The sequence below is a fragment of the Mauremys reevesii genome, linkage group 1 (assembly GCF_016161935.1).
Source record: "Mauremys reevesii isolate NIE-2019 linkage group 1, ASM1616193v1, whole genome shotgun sequence".
Classification (NCBI taxonomy): domain Eukaryota; kingdom Metazoa; phylum Chordata; order Testudines; family Geoemydidae; genus Mauremys; species Mauremys reevesii.
The window spans coordinates 162430664-162454658 of NC_052623.1; the positions used below are offsets into that span (position 1 = coordinate 162430664).

Sequence of the window (23995 nt, forward strand, 5' to 3'; positions counted from 1 at the left end):
CATTGGGAATCTGTGCACTGCATATTCCATCTCCCGTTTAGATCTTTAAGAAAAAAAAAACGTTGACAGCAAAGATAGATCACCATATATTCAAGCTTAATCTGACATTTCTCTGCTAACAAACTAGGTGATGAATTTATTTTTACTTAGTAATGGCTCATGAATATTCATGATGTTGCCCCCCTGAGGCTGGAAGGGAAAAAACACCCCAAAGTATTTATGATACATAGAAGAAAAAAGGCCAGTACACTATAGATAGCAGTAGTTTAATTACTTGAATCTAACATGGTCCAATTAAGCAGTATATAGCATTTGCCAAGATTTGGGAAATCCATCAATTTCACAGGAAATTAAGGTTGAATTTTTGCCATTACTTGGCCGCATGGCAAGGATCCCAAATGACTCTGAGCCCTGAAGACCTAATTGAGAGCTGTGAGTACATGCAGGGATTTCTCTCCTCCATTGCATTTTATGCATACAATAGCCACTTTGTTTATACAAGGTCTCTGTAGTGTTGCCTAGTGGAGTACCGGTTTCTTTCAGATTGAATGTCATGCAGTGGAGCTATGATTGCAGTAGTGTTTGCCACCACAATTTGATCATAGAAAAAATATTTTGCATTCTTCAGTTCCTTTACTTTTGTATATAGCACAAAACGTGTGGATGGCACTTTACAGAGAGAGTAAGCCATGGGGGAGCTTACAATCTAAAGGTCCAATCTTTCTAGGTATGTGAGTATAGTTAGTCATACGCGTAGCAGTTCACAAGATTGGGGACCAGGTTAAAATGTAGCTGAATAATTAGAACTAGAGAGACTTTGGGTGAAATCCCAAACTACTGAGGTTAGTGGAGTTTTGACATTGACTGCAGTGAGGTCAGGATCTCACCCTGGATGTCCAGTCCTGCAGCCATAGAAGCCAGTGGCAGCAGAAATGTGCCCTAATAAATACACTTGTTTCCTTGACCAAAAATTTATTTAATCAAATTAGCTATCCCAAATAAAAAATGAAGTACCTTTTGTTATGTATAAATTGTCCTTTGGTAACAGAAAGCAACAAACTTCATGTAGGGTGCATTACCAAAACCTACATAGCTGTCAATTTCCCCATTATTATATGGCTTTCATTTTCCTTTTTTTTCCCATTTCCAGATTTTTTTCATTTTCTATTTGATGGTATTCCTCTGAAGTGACAGTGTACGTATGAAGAAGGTGCAGGTTTTGCATGTTGTGACTATCCAGTGATAAATTGGAACCAATCATACAAAATTGTTCCTGTTTTGCATATCTGTTCTCCTTCCTTATCAGGAGTCACTAAATATTTTGTAAAAAGCACTGAAATGAGTCCTTCCTTTTTATTGTTTTTTTTTAAAAACAACAAAGAACCTTAGAACTAGATTTATCTCTTTTAGCCAAGTGATGTGACTGTGTTGTTCAGTGTTACGAATTTGGAAGACTTTCCTTTTCTGTTTTCCTTCTGAAATGTTAAGTTCTGTTGTAATTTATGCATGTTCTGTGAGACTTAACCCCTGCATGTGTTCCTCCAGCACAGGAGACAGATAAATCCATGACTTTCCACTTCTAGAGTTTCATCTTCCTTCTTTTTTTGGGTCAAACATAATTTGCCCACCTCCTGCCCAATGCCCGTGGAAAAAGTGAGCGGTTTGCCCCCACAAAACCAGTGGCTCTCCACTGCAAGGTCTTGTGTCTCCACATGAGCTTCAAGGATTCCTTGGGCTCTCCACTGCCAATAACGATGCCTTCAGGTGATGTAGATGTGTTTAGATTTTTTGAGCCAAATTCTCACTCCGCAAATTTGCTGCTTTTGAGACCCACAAAAACTATTTTGTGCAATCTTTTCAGGCTCAGTAGCAGCATTTAAACCATACTATTCCTGGAGCTACCATTAATGATGATGGTGCAAAAAACAAGATGTCTTGGAATGACACCGTGCTAGAATAAATTTGAAAGTACAGGTGCTGTAGTTTATGTGGGGATGGGAAGAATTGTCTGAGCTCCATTTGAAACACGGTGCTTGTGTGTTTGACACACTGAAAAAGGTAAAATCATTATGAGAATGTTTTCCTCTAAATGGGATGGGTTATTTTACATGGGGGAGAGAGGCAAGAAGAAATAAACTATGGAAAAATAGCTTAATTGGGTGGAGTCATGGGATGACTTGTGGGTTTTGAGGTATCAACATCTTCACCTCTAGATCACCAGTTCAATTCCAGTCGAGGATGCTATTGACAGAAAATCACTTTCACCTGCCTTCATTGCCCTATGTGAAATGAGTTGGGTACCCTGTGTCCTTTTCCAGCTGGGCACAAGTGTAGTCAAAATAAAAACATTCACTCATTTCTAGGATAAAACTTGAACCAAACCTTCCTTAAGGTTCAGAAATGTTGTTCACTTCTACTTTCCAGCAGGGTCTACAGGGGCTGAAATAACAGGAGAAATGCTGTTCTCCCAGTAATTCCAGATGAGACTGGAAGCAAAAGAGTTGGAAATCTCACGTGAAAGATTTCAAGCCCAGTTTTTCAGACTCAGGTGTTTTGGATAGTTCAGATAAATGTTTGGATGCTTATTCAGAGTTTATCTGCTCACTCACCATCTGTTGTTGTTTATGGCTTTTTACAGAGACTAGGACAGAAGTGAGGAGAAGATTTCCCTACCCGAAAGAATGTATAATCTGTGTTATACAAACATAGAACCAAGGGTACATCCCATGTAGTTTCATTTAGAACTATTTAAATTGATCTGTCTAAGGTACTTTTTATGTCTCCCATCACTTTGTATCTGAGTGCCTCACAATCTTTAATGTATTTATCCTCACCTCATCCCTGTGAGGTAGGGCAGTGCTATTATTCCCACTTTAGAGATGAGGAATTGAGGCACAGAGAGACTAAATGACTTGCAGAAGGTCATACAGGATGTCTGTGATGAAGCATGAATTAAAACTGGGTGTCCCATAGCCCAGGTTAACACACTAACCACTGCACCATCCATCCCTGCTATGGAAGGATGTGAATGGTATTGCCTTTCCTGTAAGGTGCTACTCAGTGTGAGTGAGGGCCACAGATTGGGCCCAAGTGAAGTAGATAGGAAAGGAGGGGTTAATAACAATTACTGAGTCATATTCTAATGAGCCAGTCTTGTAATCTCTAGTACTTGCCAGAGATGGAGGTTGGGAAAAAGTGAGGCGTCTCTAGCACACAGTGGTGGGAATCAGCAGAGGAAATAAAGGCAAAGGAAATGGATATTGAAAAGGGATCAAAAAGAGGAGAGTGAAAGTGCCTGCTGAACCCAATGAGGGACACTGTTCCAGGCTTAGAGAGCAGTGTGAAAATGCACTGCGGTGAGAATGGGAGCGGGCAAAGGGAGCAATACAAGAAATGTTTCTCTTGCAGTAGTGAGTATTTTTCAACCAGAGATCCCAGTGAGCCAAGGCCAGCATCACAATGCTCCATTATCCCCATCCCAGAAGCAGCAGTAGGGCCTCTTTGCCATAGTTACCCCAGGAGCCAGAGTGTATTTTCTTAGGGGAGTGGGGAGTGCCAGCTCAATACAACCTACTCCTGCCACACCCACAATCCCCTGTTGGGTTGATGTTAATGTCTTCCCTCCACCCTGAGCAGTGGGTTCTGATGTTCCCCCTGTTGAGATGCCAGGAGTAGTTCACATTTCTCAGATCTGTTTTTCAAAACTATCTGCAGGCTCAGACATCATTGCACTGTTTCCATTTGAGTCATGTTTTCAAGTTTTTCTTCACAACCATGAAATCTAGAAATCATTTTTAAAATTTATTTTATGGAAGCTGAGATTCTGATGTAATCACACAGCAGCAGGATCTGGAGCCGGAGGGACAGGCCAATAGTGTCTATACCTTCATCGAGCCCTGAGGAAAAGTTGGTGGTCAATTGTGTTCAGCAGGAGATCAGACTAGATGATCACAATGGTCCTTTCTGGCCCTAAAAATCTTTGATGGTGGCAGAGGAATTGAGGAAGCGGGAATGAAGACAAGACTTGGGCCTTGTCTACACTGCAGAGCTTTGTTGGCAAAACAGTGGAGGTGTACACACTGCAATGCCACTTTTGGGACAAAATAAAACCACCTCTATGAGAAACATAGGGCTTTTTGTGGCAAAGTTAAAATGAGAAAGCATCAGTGTAGACGCTGCTGTTTGTTATATCACCAGAAGTGGCCTCCCCCAGTATCCCACAATGCCTGCCGTGACTGCTCTGCTCGCTGTTTTGAACTTGGCTGCCCTGCAGGCATGCACCCTCCCCTTTCAAAGCTCCGTGGAGTTCTGACAGCTCAGCCTGCTGCTCTGCTCCAGGAACAAAGAGCAAAGCATTAAGGTGGAATGTTCCTACTCTTTCCCATACTAGGAACATAGAGGCAGACAGGGGCAGGTGTGTGTGTGAGAGAGAGAGAGACACTGCTGTGCTGTGAAGAGCCAGGGAGGGAGCTGGAGACTGATGTTGGGGGGTGTCCCCCTCCCCCGCTTCAGGACCGGTTGCTTTCAGCAGCTGGACAGCGTGCCGACACACTCACTCTCCCCCAACACACTCTGGCTCTCTCTCTCTCTCACACACACACCCCCACTCTTTCACACACTTCCCCAACACACACTCTGTCTCTCCCTCCCCACACACACTCCTTGCACATGCTCTCCCCACACACACACTTCAGCTGAAAAGCAGCTGACAATCTAGTAGGATGCCCATGGAATGATGGGATTGAAAAACCTGCATCATGTGATGCTGTACCTGCCCAATGAGGCATTGCAAACCCCTCCCAGAGCACCCTGCGGCCAGTTGCACAGTGGGATAGCTACCCACCGCACACTGCTCTCTGTGTCGATGCAAGAGCTGCTAGTGTGGATGTGCTCTGCTGACACAAGGAGCTAGTGTGGATATTCGATGGCACTTTAATTAAAGCGGCATAACTTTTGGCGACAAAACTCTGCAATGTAAACATAGCCTTGGAAATGAAGAGGTGATCAATAACTTTTTTTAGGGCAGTTTCAGTGGATTGGGGAGTAAGGAGGATCCCCTCATAGTCAGATCCACCACTGACCTGACTTGCTGTTTGACAATCGACAATCGCTTAGCTTTTCTGTGTGTCAGTTTCTGCACCTGTGTGAATTTGCTTTTTTCATGAGCATTACATTTATGTAAGATTGTAAGGAAGATATTTTCTGCTAAACAAAACTTAGTTACAAAAAAAGTTACAACGTGCACTGTTGAGTTATGCTACATAACGTAGCTAATTGCTGACTGTAGAAGCAAGGTATATATCATCCTGGATAATTCTAAATAATGTATCTTCTGCTCTCTGGAAAATAATGCAGTATGAAAGAACTGAGAGAGAGGAAATTTAATTTTGTCACACGCTACAAAACTTTTCTTCCTAAAATCTTTATTGCGTACTTTGTCATTTATATAGTCATCTTTGCCATTCATAGCATTTGAAGTTATATTATAAAAATGCTATGCACTATAATAATGGGCTGCAATATATGTCACTGCCATTCTATGCTTCTGACTAGAACTCACAAATGTGGATTATTTTTTCAATTCTATTGAAATATTCTCAACCTACAATTGAGCAAATTAAAATATTTATATGAATTGCTTAGATCTGGTCGTTTTTATAATTTGCCTGTTATTCTTACATTGAAACAACAGATTGATCTGACACAGAAAGCCAGATATATATTTTTAATAATTACATCACCATTACAGCAGCTCTGCTTTAATTAAATCATCACAATGAGACAGGCTTGTTATTGTAGGTCATTAGTCTCCTTAATACCATTTTACCTATTATCACCTGGTTTTCAAGCATACATCTGTCAAAGGGAAGCTACTTTTCCACCTCACTTCATTGCTCACTGACTTACACCTAAAAGCCTTTAGGCAATTATATTAACAATTATGAATTGCCTTGGTGAAAGTCACAGGAATAGTAAATAAATAAATAAATGGACTACACAGGTGCATTAGACTGAATAAAAACATGAGGAGAAACAGATTCTGGGGAGCCAATAAGGTTTTTCCTGTGGGGTTTGTGTTGCCATTTGGTCTAATTCTTTCTGAAATGTCCCCATAGTAGGCTATTTCAGTGCATATTCCCTCACTTGATTTTGCTTCCTAAAGATAAGAAACACAGTGTTGATGTTAAATTAATCAGCTCGACTGATAGGCTAAATGTAATTCCAGTTTTCCTCAATTTCACAGCTTTGAAGAATTCTTCTTTTCATTAGTTGGTTTTATAATATTGTAATTTTTTTGAGCAAGCTCCCAGTTGCTTGTTCAGTAATTTATTAATATTGTGAACGTGATGTCAAAAGCTACCCCACCCTCCCTTCACCCTAAACATTGATTCTTTCAGTGTGTGCATGGCTTTGTGGACTTATTTGTTGAGTAAAAACTGGTCAGAGTTATTATTTAATCTGACCCTGCATGACTGGTGTTTTATTCCTGCTGTTAAAATTCATGGCAAAAATAAAATGTCAATTACACAGAGTGTACTAATGTTTTAGTCCTCTACCTATTTCAAAAGGAGGAATAAAATATCAATTCAGCAACCATTAAATGGATTACTGGTAACTACGTCCCCTTGTGAAAATCTGTGGACCCCATTTTCAAAACTGCAGGAACAGCCCTCTTAGGGAGTTATCTCTCTTCTTGATGCCATCTGTGGTTATACTCATGTGGCAGTATTTTTTCTGATGGAAAAATGACACCTGTACATAAATTTAAGAGCTAATTAACATCACTCACGTTACCTTGCACATAATAAATAAGTGAGGTTGTTGGGATAGGCTCCACTAGGTCATTCAGAAACGAGAAGCATATTGTTTTAAAAGAAAAAATCTAAATTATTTTTCATTTTGTATATTAACTTTTCAAATGTCGCATATTCTGACAGATTTAAATACCATCCTCAGAGAGAAGGCAGTGAACCATTGCTGAAATATCAGTTTCAGTGCAGCTAATGTCACCCAAATTATTCAATCCCTTTATTTATCAGCTCTTTGATAACTCATAAATCTCCCGAGATAATGCATTTAGAATGTCACTGTAAATCAATTCTCAGCATTAAAAATACTTTGTTGACAACTCCATAACTTGTAAAGGGAATTTCCAATGCACACTCTACTCCCTTCCCCATACACCAGGGGTAGGGAACCTATAGCACTCACACTATCCAGGTCCTAGCCACTGATCCGGGGGGCTCTGCATTTTAATTTAATTTTAAATGAAGCTTCTTAAACATTTTAAAAACCTTATTTACTTTACATACAACAATAGTTTAGTAATATATTATAGACTTATAGAAAGAGATCTTCTAAAAACGTTAAAATGTATTACTGGCATGTGAAACCTTAAATTAGAGTGAATAAATGAAGATTTGGCACACCACTTCTGAAAGGTTGCCGACCCCTGCCATACACAATTCTCATTCATATCAATAGCAGCAGGGTGATAGGACCAAGGTACTGAATTGCTGAAATCATCCTGACTTGTATGGTAAATGGCTTGTGGTTTTGACCATCTGGGCATTAAACTTTTTTTTAAAAAATTTATATCGGCACATGGAAGAGAGATTTCAACTGTAGCCTTAATTGTAGCATAGTATCCTGATCCACAGCCCAGCCTATCTGTCCATGAATGCTAACTCTATTCAGAGATCAAGAGTAGCAGGTTACCCCAATAATCATAGGAGTATCTTAAAAAAATACGTAGCTATTAACCTATTCAAAACTAGCTTTTTTTTTTTTTTACAAAAGAAAACCCCAATAATTTTTCCAGATGCATAAACTCTAGTTTTTTTGTTGTCTGTTTGGAATTTGCAGCTTATGGCACTAAATAATGTGCTTACATTTATTCATGTGCTTAAGTGCTTTGCTGTATCATGGCCTAAAATTACTTATTTTCTAGCCCACTATTTTATTTAAAAAAGAACTGGAAGTGTAATGAAAGATGTAAGGTAAAAAGAAAATAATGCAGAATAATGAACTGACTTATTCAATGGAGCAGTCATCTGATTACTAAACACTCTTATTAATATGATCAATGAATAAAATAATCACAAATATACCTACGAGCTTAGACCAAACCATGAAAGACAGAAAAGATCCCTAAATTCAGCCGAGCAATAGCCTTGGACTCCAGATTTAATTCAGAAAAAGATTAATAATGATGAAATGATAAACTAATTGAACAGGTCTAGTTGGCAAAGATTGCCACACCCCAGTATAAAGAAGAGTGTATCTTTGTGTTTGTGTACAGGTTCTTAGGCTGAATATTAAGATCTAAGTGAAAAGATTTTTGTGTTCCTGAATAGAGAATACATCTAGGAATGGCCACATGAGAATGGATCAGGTCAGCTGACACTCTGATGAATATTAAGAAATTAAATACATCTCTTTAATTGCACATGAGCAATAATAGAAGGAATACAGTATTGCTTGAACATTGAAAACAAAATTTTAAAGCTGAAGCGTTTATTTGGTGGTATACTTTACAATGAGAAAATGTACTCATTTCAAACATTATCTAAATTCACTTGAAAAACTATGTTAAATGAGGGTTACAGTTGCAAAAATGAAACACCTTAAATCAGGAAACACCAACGCTAAGGTTGACTATAACCTTAACTCTGAACCTTTAAACCTGTAGGAGAACACTTCAATCTCCCTGGCCACACAATAGCAGATCTTAAGGTGGCCATCCTGCAGCAAAAATCTTCAAGACCAGACTTCAGAGAGAAACTGCTGAGCTTCAGTTCATCTGCAAATTTGACACCATCAGCTCAGGATTAAACAAAGACTGTGAATGGCTTGCCAACTACAAAACCAGTTTCTCCTCCCTTGGTTTTCACACCTCAACTGCTAGAACAGGGCCTCATCCTCCCTGATTGAACTAACCTCGTTATCTCTAGCTTGCTTCTTGCTTGCATATATATACCTGCCCCTGGAAATTTCCACTACTTGCATCCGACAAAGTGGGTATTCACCCACGAAAGCTCATGCTCTAAAACGTCTGTTAGTCTATAAGGTGCCACAGGATTCTTTGCTGCTTTTACATTACTCTACAGATTTTCAATACATAGAAAACCAATGTGGTAGTGTAAAGGATCATAGTGTAAATTGGCTGTTACAGGATGAACCTACCTTCAAGAGGGTTGGAGCTCAGCTACGGCTGTGTCACACTTACCTTGCCCTCCAGGTGAAGGAAACAAGTAAAGTCACATGACAAAGTGTCAGGTGACTAGGAGTGAGGTGTACAGGGAGATAAAAAGGCAGCCTATGGTTCTGTAAGAGGGGAAGAGACAAGTTGAGAAGATTTCCAAGGCTGGGGGAAGACAAAAATTAGGAGAGAGCTGCAGGGAGGGGTGTCCTGGGGATAGAGCAGAACCTGGTCAGCTGTGGAAGCTTCCCAGAAGTGGAACACGATCCCAGGAAGGATAGTAGTGGTCCCCCATCCCAAGGGAGAAGATGTTTGAACCCAGGATTGAAGGCAAGGAACAGACTGGGAGTGACTCCAGAAGAGGAATGGAGCAGGGAGGAATTCTGATGTGGAGCTTGTGATGTTATTGACATGAACTGTGACCGTATAGATCATTGTTGCAACCAAGGTCCTATAGTTGCACCAAAACTTGTACAAAGGAGGTCAAGTAAGGTGTCTATAGAAAGGTTGTAATTTGCTGGTTATGATTATGCTGTCTGTATGTGTGTATCATTTTTTATTTGAAGTTATGAATATTGATGATGTACTTATATCTCAATGTATTTGATTCTAAGTAGCATCAGTGAAGCATTTGGTCAGCTTCTTGAGAAAGTACTATTCTGAGTAAGTGCCCAATCAAGAAACACTGAACTGACAATGGACTTTGGGAGATGCCAATCCACATCTGAGCTTTCCTGGGAATATTAAAAATAACATGTAAACAATGGCATCAGCCTGCAAAAAGCTGAATCAGTCATGGACATGTGACTTGCCCAGGTGGCTGCAAACTCCATCTTATTGCAGTGATTTTGCACAGAAGAACAAAGGGGTTTCCACCCACAAGAGAGAGAATACAAAAGGCTCTGGAAGCCCCTCCGTTTTGTCTCAGCTGGCTTAAGAGATGGCCTCTCCACCCTCAAGAGATGCCTCAAAAAAACTAGGACAAAGGACTGTAACTACAGAGGTGTGAGTGATTGCTGGACCCATGCTATAAACCACAAAGTTGGTTTGAAAAGAATTGGGCCCAGACTAGGAAGGAGTTTAGTCTGTAAAAGAAACTTACTGAAACATCTCTGAGGGTGAGATTTACCTGTTTCCTATTGTATTAGGCTTAGACTTGCGTGTTTTGTTTTATTTTGCTTGGTAATTTACTTTGTTCTGTCTATAATTACTTGGAACCACTTAAATCCTACTTTTTATACTTAATAAAATCACTTTTGCTTATTAATTAACCCAGAGTAAGTAATTAATTCCTGGGGGAGCAAACAGCTGTGCATATCTCTCTATCAGTGTTATAAAGGGCAGACAATTTATGAGTTTACCCTGTGTAAGCTTCTTACAGAGTAAAACGGATTCATTTGGGGTTTAGGCTCCCAGAAAGACTGGATGCTGGGAAAGTCCCTGTTAACTGAGAAGCCCCTGGGCTAGGTGAATCTTAGTTTCTGTGCACTGCAGGGGAGCATGGCCCACCTCTTGGCCTGTGCTGTAGCTGACTGGAGTCTAACTCAGCAAGATGGGAGTGGAGGGAAGCCTTCTCTGGCAGAGGCGTTTGCTCTCAGTGGTATCCCAGCACAGCTAGTGACAGTCTTGAGGGAGTTTCTGTGACCGAACCCGTCAGAGAGCTGAACAGAGGAACTCCAGGAAGAAGGGTCGCAGCAGTCATGCTTTAAAACAGAGGAGGAGAGCAGCCAGTAAAGGAAGAGACCCTGGGAAGGAGCATCAGGGTAGCTTGTGACTACAGGGGCAGAAACCTTATTGTTTAGTGACTGCAATGTGCTGAAGACAGAGGGAAACTGATGCAGGATGCTTGCAGTGCCATGCTGTCCCACAAAGGGACACACTCTGGGACAGGACCTTGCAACACAGGCCTATTATCATATATTATTATTTCTCTAGGATTCATGCTTCATTTGGGGCTCAATTTCACTCCCATTGAAATCAATGGGAATCTTACCTTTGGCTTCAATGGGAGTTGGATCCAGACCTCAGTGTCCAGGTTTGACAGTGTGTAGTATTCAACGTGCCGTGTTTTGAAGAGATCATTCTATAACTAGACATTATGGCCCACATGATACATAATTGTTTGGAGGTCTCTGCAATGTGAAGGTGTGGCAGAGTATCTTTAGGACAGCGTGGCAGCCTTATCTCAGAATTTCTTAAATATATTTTTGGTTTAAGTAGTACACTTAATAGTGTGTTCAAGCCATTCATATTTTTTAGAAAGAGAAAATGCAATACAAAGAAAACTGGATGACACTGGATCTGGTGGTTCTTGGGTTCAGTTATGTGCATTACACTTTTTCTACTGAAATCTAAATGTAATGAAGAAATCAGACGTAGCTCAATGGGAGTAGGGCCCATTTATGCCTGAGCTGAATTTGGTTAAATGCTGTTTCTCATTTCACTGCTACTTTAGATCCAGCATTCACTCCTCCATAGAGCTTGTCAAGTGATTTGTTGTGAATAAATTATCCTACACATTTAGACCACTTTTCTGTTTTGCAAGCCATTTTCAAGCCTATCATGATTTCTGCAAATGTATTTTCTTTTTTTTGAAAGTATTTGCTGCTTCAGGTCCTTGGGGTTATAGTCTCTTCTGTTGGGAAGGAGAAAACAATTTAAAAACTCATTAACAAATATAACCAAGTATGCATCAACATACGCACACTTGCACAAATATTTAAAACTTCTATATCTGAAGAAGGAATCCCTGAAAGCCTGGTGTTTTAATTTTTTGGATGAATATAAAGATGGTATTTTGTCTACCTCCTCTAGGGCCTGATCTAAAGCCCACTAAAGTCAGTGGAAAGACTCCAATTGATTTCAATGGGCTTTGGATTAGCTCTCTAACGGGGAATATTTATAAATACAAACTATGTTTTTCTAAAATTGTTAAAATGCCTTTAAACCTTTATTGTGAAGCAATTCTAAATATTTAAGGTTTATTTTTCCACAGAACTCCTAGAATTACTTGCTGTAATGTAGAAAACAGTTGTAATACTACTCACTAAATAGGAATGTACTCACTTCAGGAACAGGAATCCAAATATTTTACTTAAATAGTTTACTTCAAACTTCTAATAGAAAATCTCTCTGCCTCACTCTCAAATGTACAGTGTGTAATGTACTGTGCATGTATAACAGCATATGTGGAGCAAATTTACATGAAAACTGCCCAATATTGCTGCTTTCTATGTGTCTCAATATTCTAGAGAGCCTACTTTTACAATCAATAACACCAGATGCCTTCGAGGAGCAGTGGGCACTGTCTCGGGTTCTCTGCTTGGTGTCCCCTCCTGGCTCCCTGCTTTTGACCCTGTGGCCCTCACTCCCATCTCTGTTTGTTTCATTTGTTGTCCCCTGAACTTACTTGAGCCCTGGGTTCAGTAGCTCCTCTTCTTAAGTGGGGGAAAGGGCCTTCAGATGTGGGTGGGCTTGTGCCCACCCCTCCCCCAGATACTCAATAGTGTCCACCTCCAGCGGAGCCTGCAGTGAGTCACTCTCAGACATGCTGCAGCAGGCTATCCCTGGGCAGGATCTAGGTCAGATGGCCCCCAGGCACAGGTATTTCACTCTTACTGTCAGCGCCACAAGTTAGTTCGTGTAACAGTACTGCTCGGCTAGGAACCCTCCCGTAGCCTCATGGTTTTAGATGCCCTAGGCTTCCAGCCTGTCCTCGATCCTGTCCCTGTCCCTGCCCCAGCCTTCTTTCAGCCTGCGTCAGCCTTGTCTGTGCCCTATCCTGCCCCCGTTCCTGATCTCCTCCAGCCCAGACCCTCAAACCCTTGGACTGACTCCAACCTGGTTTCAGCCTGATTCCGGACTCTGAACCTGATTTGGCTTGTCTGTGAACTCGGACCCTGGTTCTGACTCATGGCCTGTCCCTGGACCCTGTGTCAGCCCTGCCCTTGGTGCAGTCCCGACTCTACATCCAGCTTCAGCCCTTGGTACCTGTTCTTGACCACTGCATCTGATCACCTAGAACCAAGAGCCGGACAGACCTGATTACAAAGTCATGACATAGCAACAATTTGACTGAAATCAACTAAGCCCTATTAGTGCCTCAAAGCCAACTTTCATAAAGCATAACATTTTCAAAAGCACATGAGCTGCCTTTCCATGAGACTTAAGCTCCTGAGTGTCTAAGTCGCTTTTAAAAAAGGAATTTTAGACTCTGAAGCAAGTGCCTTAACATCACAATATAGGATCAGATTTCACAATGAAACTGAGGTATAGGGTCAAATGTTGTTTATCTGGTGTCATCTTGTCCCGTGATAATCATATCAGGCCATGAAGTTCGAGAACGAATTCAATGACGTTTACAGGATCCTTTGTAAGGGCTTGATTTAAGGTATCACATCCAAAGAGCATCCCTTCCCTTACAATATGAGGTTTAAAAGAGTGGGCAGATATGAACGCCTGCTCTCTGCACATCTTGCAGAGTAGGGCAAATTCCAGACTCAGTGACACCCATGCAACCACACTGACATTCTCCTGTTTGATCACTTGCAAGCTTAACTCTTTCCATAAGGTTTTTATTTTTAAAATACACAGTCACACGGTCATTCTACAAAGCTGAGCGCTTTCCTTTGGGGCTGGATTGTGCCTGGCCCTTGTGTGGGTGTGGTTGGCAGAGAAGGCCAAAGAGCCCACACTTTCAGATAAACGCAGAGACCGTTACAGTACTTGAATTCAGGACACACATGATCCAAAAGGGGGAGAGATGGAAATAGCTCCATGGCCCTGCCCACTTCCAGATTCTTCCTTAGTGGTGTGCACCTCTGCTTCATTCCCTATTTAGAGATGTGCCCAATGGTCACTGTTTTGCCATTTCTTCCTTATTTCTTTTTAAAGGAGGCTATGGGAATCAGGAACCAGGAATTGGGTCACTTTGCTCCCTTAGGCTTCTTTGAAAATCCCAGCCCAAGCTTATAAATAAACCAATGATAAATTATTATTTATACTCCCCCATTGACCACCAGCCCAGTAAATAAACCTTGTAATTCGCTCACATAGATTGTAAGCTCTTTGGATCAGGGACTGACTTTTTTTCCTGTGCTTATATAGCTCCTAGTACAATGAGGTCCTGATCCATGAATGAAGCTCGTAGGTGCTGTGATACAAATAATACCTGTGAAAACAAATGCTTATTTTTGCCATTCTCTTTAAAATAGAAGCTTTGGCAACTTGAAGACAAATTTTGAAGACCTGCAACACCCAAGAGCACCTAACCATTGCGGGAAGTATAATAAAACAGACAAGCCCATCAGAGCAATGGTTGACATTAAAAAAGCTAACAGACACTTAGGGTAGTGACCCTGTAAAGTGCCACTATAATAATCACAAGCCAATCAGAATCTAAACATGAAGCAGATTTTTTTAGAAGAGTCACATCACTAAGCAACTGGAAACTAACTAAATACATACAAGCTAGGAAGACCAGATAAATTCTGTGTCATTAGCTCTCCAGCAAAGCTGCTGCCGTTGCTGTTTTTCCTGATTAGGAGTTGCAAACCTTACAGGGTACCTGCCCCATCCCTCTCTAAGGATGCCATTCCTTTTAAATTTTGAAACTTTATTATAATGGCAGTTGATTGTTGTGATGCCAGTCAAAGGCTTTGTTAGCAGAAAGAGGCTGGAGGCTCCTAGATGATCTACAGAAATGCTGATCACTCTGCAAAAGGAAGGTTAGGGGCTACTACACGTTGCTTTTATAGCTTCTACTCCCTTACTGCTCTAACCCTTATCTGAGATATTGTAGGAAAGAAGCTAATTTGCTTCCTTTTCTGGCCATGCAGTAGATAAGAATCTTTTGTAGTATTTGAACATAAAAAACACAACCAACAAACCAAAAAACTGCTGCAGAAAAACACTTGAGGGAAAGGGGTGAGAACAGGATAAGGAGTGAACAACGCTTATTGTAGTATTTATTAAAATGCACAGAAAGAAATTATTTTTTTCTTGTTTGTTACAGACATGAAGTCATTTGCCATTTATTTGCTAGGGATAGTGAAAAATATGCTGGCATTGCAGTAGTCAGCTTGTCAATGTGACCTTTTTTAATGTCACATGTCACAGAATTTCATGTCACACTAAGACAACGTGACAGAACTGAGCAGAGCTTTTCTAATGTTTTCCCTTCACATTCTCAAAAGTCTTTGCATCCTAAAGAGGAAAGGTTCAGTATATCCAGTGTTTGGTGATACAGTGACCTCTGAAAAGAGAAAGGTCATACTGCAAGACATACTTCTCTTACCTTCCCCCCCACCCCTCTTCTCCTTTCCCTCTGTTGTATGTATGTATTTATATTTAGAAATACACTATAAAATTCAAATAAACTAGCAAGGCAGTCATGATGCTTTATGCTTGGTGACAAGAACAAACTTGAAATGTCAGGGCTCGTTTAGAATGTCACTCAAAGTCTTTATGTAATGTTATCTCTTTACATCTAATATAATGAGAACTAAATGCAAATGCCTAGATCCAATTCTAGTAGCAATCTGTGGGGTGGTTATGCGTCTGCAAAGTGACAAGGGCCATACAGATAACAGCACCATTTTTTCATCATTTCCTTTTAAAACCAAACCAAACCAAACAAAAACACTACATTAAGGCTGACTTTGATGATAAAACATAGAAATCAATCTACATTTTGTGTATTAGCTGTGAAATTTTTGGCAACAGAATAGAGACCCTAGATCTGTCATTAGTGTTGTGGAAATCCTTCTTTCTTACATTAAAGATACTGATACTAAGGCAATTTTATGAAAGAGATGAAGACCTTGTTTAAGGCTCTTAGTTTTTGGTACCTTCTACTATATGAAAAATGTATCTCTACTTGTCTTTCTTTTTCTTAGTCTAGTTGGTAAATACTGGGTTTTTTAATGGTGATTGCTTTAACATGAAGCACCAGACCTCAGCTGGTGTTGGCCCATAATACATATATAAATGCTTATTACAACTGATTTTGTGTTGTATTAGTATGTAAGTTGATACACTACATGTGTTGCATTTAACATAGTTGTATTTTCTAAGTTTAAACTATTAAATGGTATCTCCAACAGGGTGGGCCAGCCTATGTTGCATACATGACTGAATTACCTTTTTCTCTATTGGGTTTGGGTGATTTTTTCCAGATAGTATAGACTCTAGAGGAAAGGTGAGGGGTTATTGTGGTTGGTGTTTTGTTTTGTTTTTTTAGCTAGACAGGCTAGATTCCCAGCTATCTTAGATTACCTGCAAAAGATTTTGTCAAAGGCCTAGATTTTGACCTTTGCACTGTCAGGGTTAAGGCTTCTGCATTAAGTGTCTTAAGGAGTTCAGTAGTTGTGAGGGACTTTGGATCCTTCCCCCTTTTGTCATATTTCTTGAAGGTGGTGACAATGGAGACTTTCACCATACTGGGCTTTCCAAGACCGGGCTTTGATAAGAGACTCAACATCTCATTTAGGGGGGTAAATTAGGTTAACAATATCATGATATCAGAAGGAATCATCCTGGAGAAGTAGAGGAGGGAGCCCTAGAGAGCAGGAAAATCCTGAATGATGATTGGTTGTCATCTAGCTTGTCAGTGTGACTCGAGATACCCTCCGTGTTGGTGCATTACTGACTGACTAACAGAAGGCCAATTAGCCAGTAAATGGGAATATAATTTGCCTTTCCTCTCAATCTTGTTGAATCTTTTTAAAAATATTTCCATCCATTATGCAGAAGTCACTGCTCATACAGGACATAATCCAAACCTCACTGTAATCAGTGAAAAGACACCCATTGACTTCAGTGGGCTTTGGATCAGGGCCATGTTGCCATTGTCACTAGTGCAGAAAATTGGTTCACATCATTTGTTTACATGAATGGGTGCCATAATGGGTGAATGGGTGCTAACGCTGAAGAAAACTAAGTAACTAGTGCTATGGTAATGAAAGGGTGCAAAATTGCTGAATTCAATACAATACAATAAATTAACAGATTTTCCATATACAGCGTTGATTAATATTAGAATTCCTTGTAGCATTAGGCAGATGGGTTTTGTGTAAAATAAGTAAAAATCTGATCTTTCTCTCAAACCTTTTTTTATTTTTGAGTGTTTTGATTTACTTTATTCCTTCTCCAATTTTGCATTACTGGGTTTTAGCCTGAGCTAGAAGTGAAAAGGTTAAAATACGTAGGAGAGGTCCTTGGCAAGTGAAGTATCAAATTTTGACATTCTCCTTACTAATTCTTTGACAAGTATCTTCATCCCGCTGCTTCTATCCTCCTTGCCTGCCCTCCCACGCACCTTTTCGGATATTTACACATTGTTGCTGACACTGCAGAAGAACAGAAGAGATTAATTCAGAACCTCACAAGTACTAAGTCTCAGCTGGTTTTTGTAGGACTACATCTCTACATGTTTATCCTTATTTTTGTGTGCAATTATAGCACATAGCCAGAAGACTGTGTTTAGGAGCTAAGGCAGCCATACGCATGTATCGTAAATGAGTTCCAAATTTTAAAGGGCATTGGTTTAATATATACTGTGCTGGATTTTGGAGCCCGAGTTTGGTAGTGTTATAATTTGGAGATGATAGTTACATGGCTAGTGGTATAATACTTTGGCATTTGGCCGTTATTTCATTTAGATTGTGCTGGATACAGATTTAAAAACATGTTCCTTGTTTGTTTGATGTTTTTCCCCTCTGATATCATCATTTCAGTGATGATTTAGTTTTATTTTCAAATTGCTGCTTCACAGAAAATCCATCATGTTTGTAAAAATTGGAATCAAAGTCCTATTATTCTGCAAGCGTATGAGGTGAGAGGGGGGTCAGACTGTGCAGTGCTGGCTGTGCTTTTTGCATTTGATTTCAAGTGTAGGTGTTCTGCTATCCTGAAGATACATCTAACTTAGTGTGTCCAGCTGGTGCTTGAGTCCGAGATGGGGTGTGAAGGGGCTTGCACTGATTGTCAGGAATACTTTGCTGAGGTGATCAGTTTATTCACTGTGGTGGTATTGGTGGTGGTGGTGGTGGAAACAGACAGGCTAATAGTGCTTGATAATTTCAGGGTCCACACATCTGATTCCTCTGGATCAGTGCAGGATTTCATGACTTCCATGATGACAAATGGACTATCCCAGGTGACTTCTGGGTCTTCTCATAGAGCTGGCCATACTGTGGAACCAATATTCAGGACAACATTAGAATAAAATGAATGTGTTCATTTTTAATGTGTGTACTGTAGCCCGCACAATTTGTTAGATTTTCTTCATACGTTCAGGAAAGGAGAGCCCCTGCTCTGAGGAGCTCACAGTCTGAGTTCATGTTGATTTTTATTAGATCTGTTGAGCAGGGACTGTTTTTTATTGTATGTTTATACAATGTACAGCCCAATGGGGTCCTGATCCTGTTTGGGACTGCTGGGTATTGCTGTAATACAAATAATAAGTAATACTGCTAATAGCCAGCCAGCTGTCTCTCAAACCATCATCCAAGGTTTTTTGTTGGGACAATCCTAGTGAAGTGAATGGAGTTGTTTTTGAGAGTTTCTGATCCTTCCTATCTTGGAGGTCCCAAAGGGTGATTTCCAGGAATTGCTTGTTGAGCCTCGAGGGCTCTGTAATGAGCGATGTTCTGCAGGGGTACACTTTGTCTCCCTTCATGTTAAACACATATATGAGGTCATCTGTAAAGTTGTGAGGAAACATAGATGGCGGTGTATTCAGCATGCTGATGATAACCAGCTCTATGTATCCATAACAGTGAATCTGCCTGTTGCAATGGAACGAATAACCCAATGTTTCCATGAAATCTGAATGTGGACAAGGGTAAGCTAGCTCAGTTTTAATTTAGACAGGATCACAGAGGTGGCCACAGTTTGTGAATCAGCTTCACAATCTTGGAGTGACAATGTAGCCTAAAAGGTGCTATGTTTTTGCATCTCTGCCTAGTGAGAAGGATGTGACCGCCAGTTCAGGCCTTGCACACCATCATCTATGTCTGTCACCTCAAGACTTAATAATTGTAATACACTCTAGATGGGACTGCTCATCAGTACTACTCAGAATCTCAAGCTACTGCAGAATGCAGCTGCCTGCCTACTGAGTGGATTGTCACACGGGAAGCATATATTACCAGTACTATGCTTTTCACTGGCTGCCAGTCCATTTCTGGGTGGAGCTGAATTGTGCTGGCTTTAATCTATAAAGTCCTAAATTGTTTCGTTTCTGGTGATTTGAGGCACTACCTCACACTTGGTGTGGTATTACCTCATTTGTGATCTGCTGAAATCTGCAAGCTAGAGCACTGTGGATATAAACAAGAGGAAGCTGCTTGGCAGGATATTCCCTGGGTGGTTCCTCAGCTCTTCTTCTTGTTCTGCTAGAGCCCTAATATATTAACCTTTCAGACAGGCTGCAACACCCTTCTTTTCTTCCAGGCAGTGGTTGTGGGTTTCAAGAGAAGGGGCTGGGGAATGAAGGTTGTGTCTTATGGTATGGCTGGGTAGATTGCCTTTATTTCTATTAATAGGACAATCTGTGTATTTGTAAATCTTGTTAGGTGCCTAGAGACTTCAATAGCAGTCAAAATGAATATATAAAAATAAAGACTATAGTGCATCTGGAGGTTAGCAGGTCTGTGAAATTAGCCTTTGGCCAATAATGGCTCTTTCCTGGGTTAGTGTAATTTGCTGTAGGAACATGTTTTGTTAGCCAGTTATTATGTTGTTGTTTTTGATAAGATGGTACTTGATTACTGTCTGACAAAAAAAAAATTTCATCACAAATGTAAAACCACTAGAAACATGTGCAAGCCTTTATGCCGCATCATAAGCAGTGTTCAGTGGAATACGTGTAGAAACACTTACATATATCATCGTGTAATGTGTATAATGCTATAAATTAACATAATGAGTCTAAGCTGGGTTTTTTTACTTTAATAAAAAGAACTCCCAAAGAGTAATAGTGTAGAAATGAGTGATGGGAATGTCAAATTAGCAAATTGATGTCTATAATGTGATAACACCCAAAATTTCCTCTGGGGTTGAGGCTTTGTTTGTCTTCTGTAAAGAAAATGATATGTTCAGGAATTGAGGATGGTAATTAACCACTCTGCACCCAAGAACAGGCTACTTGGAAAACACTTGCAGTAGTCTATTCTGGGTATATTGGCTAGCTGTTCTCTTGATAATGGCTTTAGGAAACTCACAAGTATAGGACTCCAACATTGGTCTAGAGATGAATAAGCTTCTCTAGCTTCCTTTTCTCTTTCTCCTCTCATGTTCTTCTTCCCCCCCTCTTTCTGTATACATTTGATTTTCATCTTTCTAGCATTTTTGTGTTTTTATTTTCTCCTTTTTTGTTCCCTTTCAATAGACATTGCTATTTCTCAATTATATCTTGCATATGTTATTGGATGTGATTATTATTGTTCTTTATTTGTATTGTCCTAGAGCATACAAGCCCTAGTCACAGACATCATTGTGCTGGGCACTGTACAAATAAATAACAAAAATATGATGCCTGTACCAAAGACTTTACAATCTAAGTCAGTGGTGGGCGACCTGCAGCCCATGGGCCACACGCGTCCTGTCAGGGTAATCCATTGGCGGGCCGTGAGACAGTTTGGTTACATTGACCATCTGCAGGCACAGCTGCTTGCAGCTCCCAGTGGCCGCAGTTCGCCATTTCCAGCCAATGGGAGCTGTGGGAAGTGATGCTTAGCCTGTGGCTCAAGGCAGGCTTTGCGCTGTCACACTGGGACTGCATCTTGCCAAAGCCCATGGCCCTCCCACAGCCCTCTTGTCACTCCTGGCTCACCAAGGGCACCATTTCAGATTTTTTGGGGGAGCAATTTTAACCGTGATTCCAGGGGCTATTTAGGCACCTAAAAACTCCTGGTTTTTTGCAAATAATAACTTAGGAATTAGCTGACAGGAGTATCTAATTCCTATATAAAGAAAGAAAAAATATATACAAACTCCAATTAAAGCCATATTTTAAGTGTTTATGTAAATTTCAAACAATCTGGAGATAATACAACAAGATATTCCCAATCCCAAGCCTTGAAGTATCAGTGTTGGAGCTTTAACACAGATATCAGAAAGACAAGTCTGATACTTCATATACTACCTTTAGTAGAGATAAATAAAAATAAATCAAATTTGCTTAAAATCTGTTTACTTTCTCTAACAGACACACTCAGTTACTGCCATTATTGACTCTATTTTAGTCAATTGTTTTTCACTCCACTAGAAACGTATTTACTTAATTTTAACATACACGATTACGTTTTTTTCTCTTTTATTAAGAACGAGAATTTATTTTTCTAATTATTTTGGCATTTATATTTGCCAATCACAATCAGGTACGTGACTCACTAACATCTGACTCCATCATTGCTATTAGTATCATACTTGGAACTGCATTTATTTTTGTATGAATTTTAAGTTATTTTACAGATATAACTAAAAGTACAATTTAAAAATAAGTGACCTTTATCTGCACAGTGTCTAAAGTTATGTGTTTAACTAAATTTTTTTAAACTGGCACTGCAAAAGGTGAGTACAAGCTAAATTTACATTCTCGAAGGATACTATTATTTGATTGTACCATTTTAAATAATGAATGACAGAGCACAATATGGTAATCAAAGTAATAATGATAATTACTCTAACCAGGATAGGTGAGGCATTTTAGAACTCACTACTCAAAGAATTAAATTTAAACATAAAAGAGAATAAAATTAGTAAATGCACAGACCAGTCAAAATACTAAAATAATGGCACTGCAGTCCTTAACAAACTTTGAAAGAATAAAATTACAGAGAATATATGTGCGGTGCACATTTTGACAGGATGTAACAAGTTGTAACAACAACAATAACAATGCAAGTGTGTGTCAGGGGGAGAGTGTGTATGTTGGGGAAGTGATAAGAGATGGGGAATGTGTGTGTGTGTGAAAGAGAGAGAGACAGCGTGTGTGTGAGAGTAAGTGTGTGTGCTGGGGGAGTGTGAGAGAGACAGAGTATGTGTTGGGTGAGTATGTGAGAGTATGTGTGTGTGAGAGAGAGACAGAGTGTGTGTTGGGTGGGTGTGTGGGTGGGTGGCAGAGAGAGAGAGAGCACCAGTGTGTGCGTGAGAGAGAAACAGTATGTGTTGGGGTAATGTGAAAGAGACAGAGTGCATCTGGGGGGAGTGCCCTCCCCTCAGCTCAGCAGAGACTGGGTACATGGGTGCAGGGATGGGGACACTCTGACCTCAACCCCACCATGCTCTGCACACTCTAGGTATTTTGCCACCCCAAGCACGGCAGGCAGGCTGCCTTCGGCGGCAGAGCGCCCCCCGTAGCTTGGAGTGCTGGTGCCTGGAGCCGCCCCTGTCTGCACAGCAGACAGAAGGCTCCTTGGAGCAGCTTGACCAGGAGCAGCTTGGTCAGGAGCAGCTCCAAGGCAGGGAGGAGGGAGCAGGAGCATAGGTTGCTGCAGAGAGCAGCAGGGGGAGGAAGGGCATCCCTTAGCACAGCACCCTGGGTTGTGGTCCAGCCCACCCACCCCTAAGGCCAGCCCTGCTTGTACAACATACTACCAAATACTTCTCTCTGTCTCGCTCAGATTTTTCCATCAGTTATGGAGATGGACCTGCACTGCAAATTTTGGGCGTGGATTTGAGCTCCAGGGGGATTTGGATCCAGGGATTTGGTTCTGGGCCATCTAGCCTGTTCTAATTAAATTACTGAAGACACCCAAAATAAAGCTACAATTCATATATATTTCCATCAGTAATATGTTCCTGAATTTTCTAAGTGTTTTAGAGGAGAGGGAAGAGTTTTTAAAGTTCAGAGACCAAATAAAATATGTTCATTTACTTCTCTCACTCTTTCTACTAAAAAGATTAAACTGCTGTGTTATATTGTGTGTGTTATTGCCTCTTTCTTCTCAAGCTCTTAGACTTATAACATTCCATGAAAGGCAGCATGATGCCATTATAATCACAGAACAATTTTTTTCCTGCTGGGAGGAGACACATGGTTTCCCATCAGTGAAAGAAAATGGATCCTTTCAACACTGCAAGTAAAGTAAAACAAAATACCTTTTAAGTTGCTATTATTTTTAATTACTGTAGACATCTGGAAAGTAAGCCTGGGAAAATGCCACATTTTGAAGGAAAATAACTTTCTTGAATCTTTGTTCTATTAGAAACAAAGGGATTTTTTACTCCCTCTGCAAAGAGATTAGATTGTTTTTGTTTTGTTTTAAGAGATAGAGTTTTAGTGATTCAGGCATCACCAATACACCCATGCCTGTTTCAGATAACAGACTGACTTGGTGCTTGAATGTTTGTGGGTCAGGTGTGTTTAATATCCAAAGTAATTACCTAAGGAGCTGCCTGGGGTTACACTTAGTATTGCCTCATTAGCATTCAACACCATTGCTAGAGCATGAAGGAGGGAAAAAATCACTCAGAAACATGTGAAGACAAGATAAAAGGAACATGCTGAGAAGAAAAGACAGTTGTTTCATAATTGAACTGGGGAGGAAGATGAAATAGCCTGTAGCATATTTCCTGTGATCTATACCTGCTTCACATGGAAGTATTATGCTGCATCCTGATACATTGTCAGCACTGTGATTATAGGTAAGAGCAGTCACTGATGTTTTCTGCCACATGCAAATAATTAAATAGTACCACAGTCCTTTACAGTATCTGCTACGTGGATACTAGTGTTTGATTAAAATATTTACACGTTGTGAACTTTCTCTCTCTCTAGAAAGCTCA

General features: G+C 40.3%; 1 protein-coding gene and 1 long non-coding RNA gene across 3 annotated transcripts in view; one reads left to right on the top strand and one right to left on the bottom strand.

The window, feature by feature from the left end:
• DSCAM (DS cell adhesion molecule) overlaps positions 1 to 23995 on the top strand; it is a 627413-nt gene that overhangs the window by 303674 nt on the left and 299744 nt on the right. The window lies entirely within an intron of this gene.
• The window catches only part of LOC120390873, a 32511-nt gene continuing 25848 nt past the window's right edge, over positions 17333 to 23995 (bottom strand). Inside the window, exon 3 of the long non-coding RNA XR_005591160.1 lies at positions 17333 to 17550. This is a non-coding gene — a long non-coding RNA (uncharacterized LOC120390873). The remainder of the gene's footprint in view (positions 17551 to 23995) is intronic.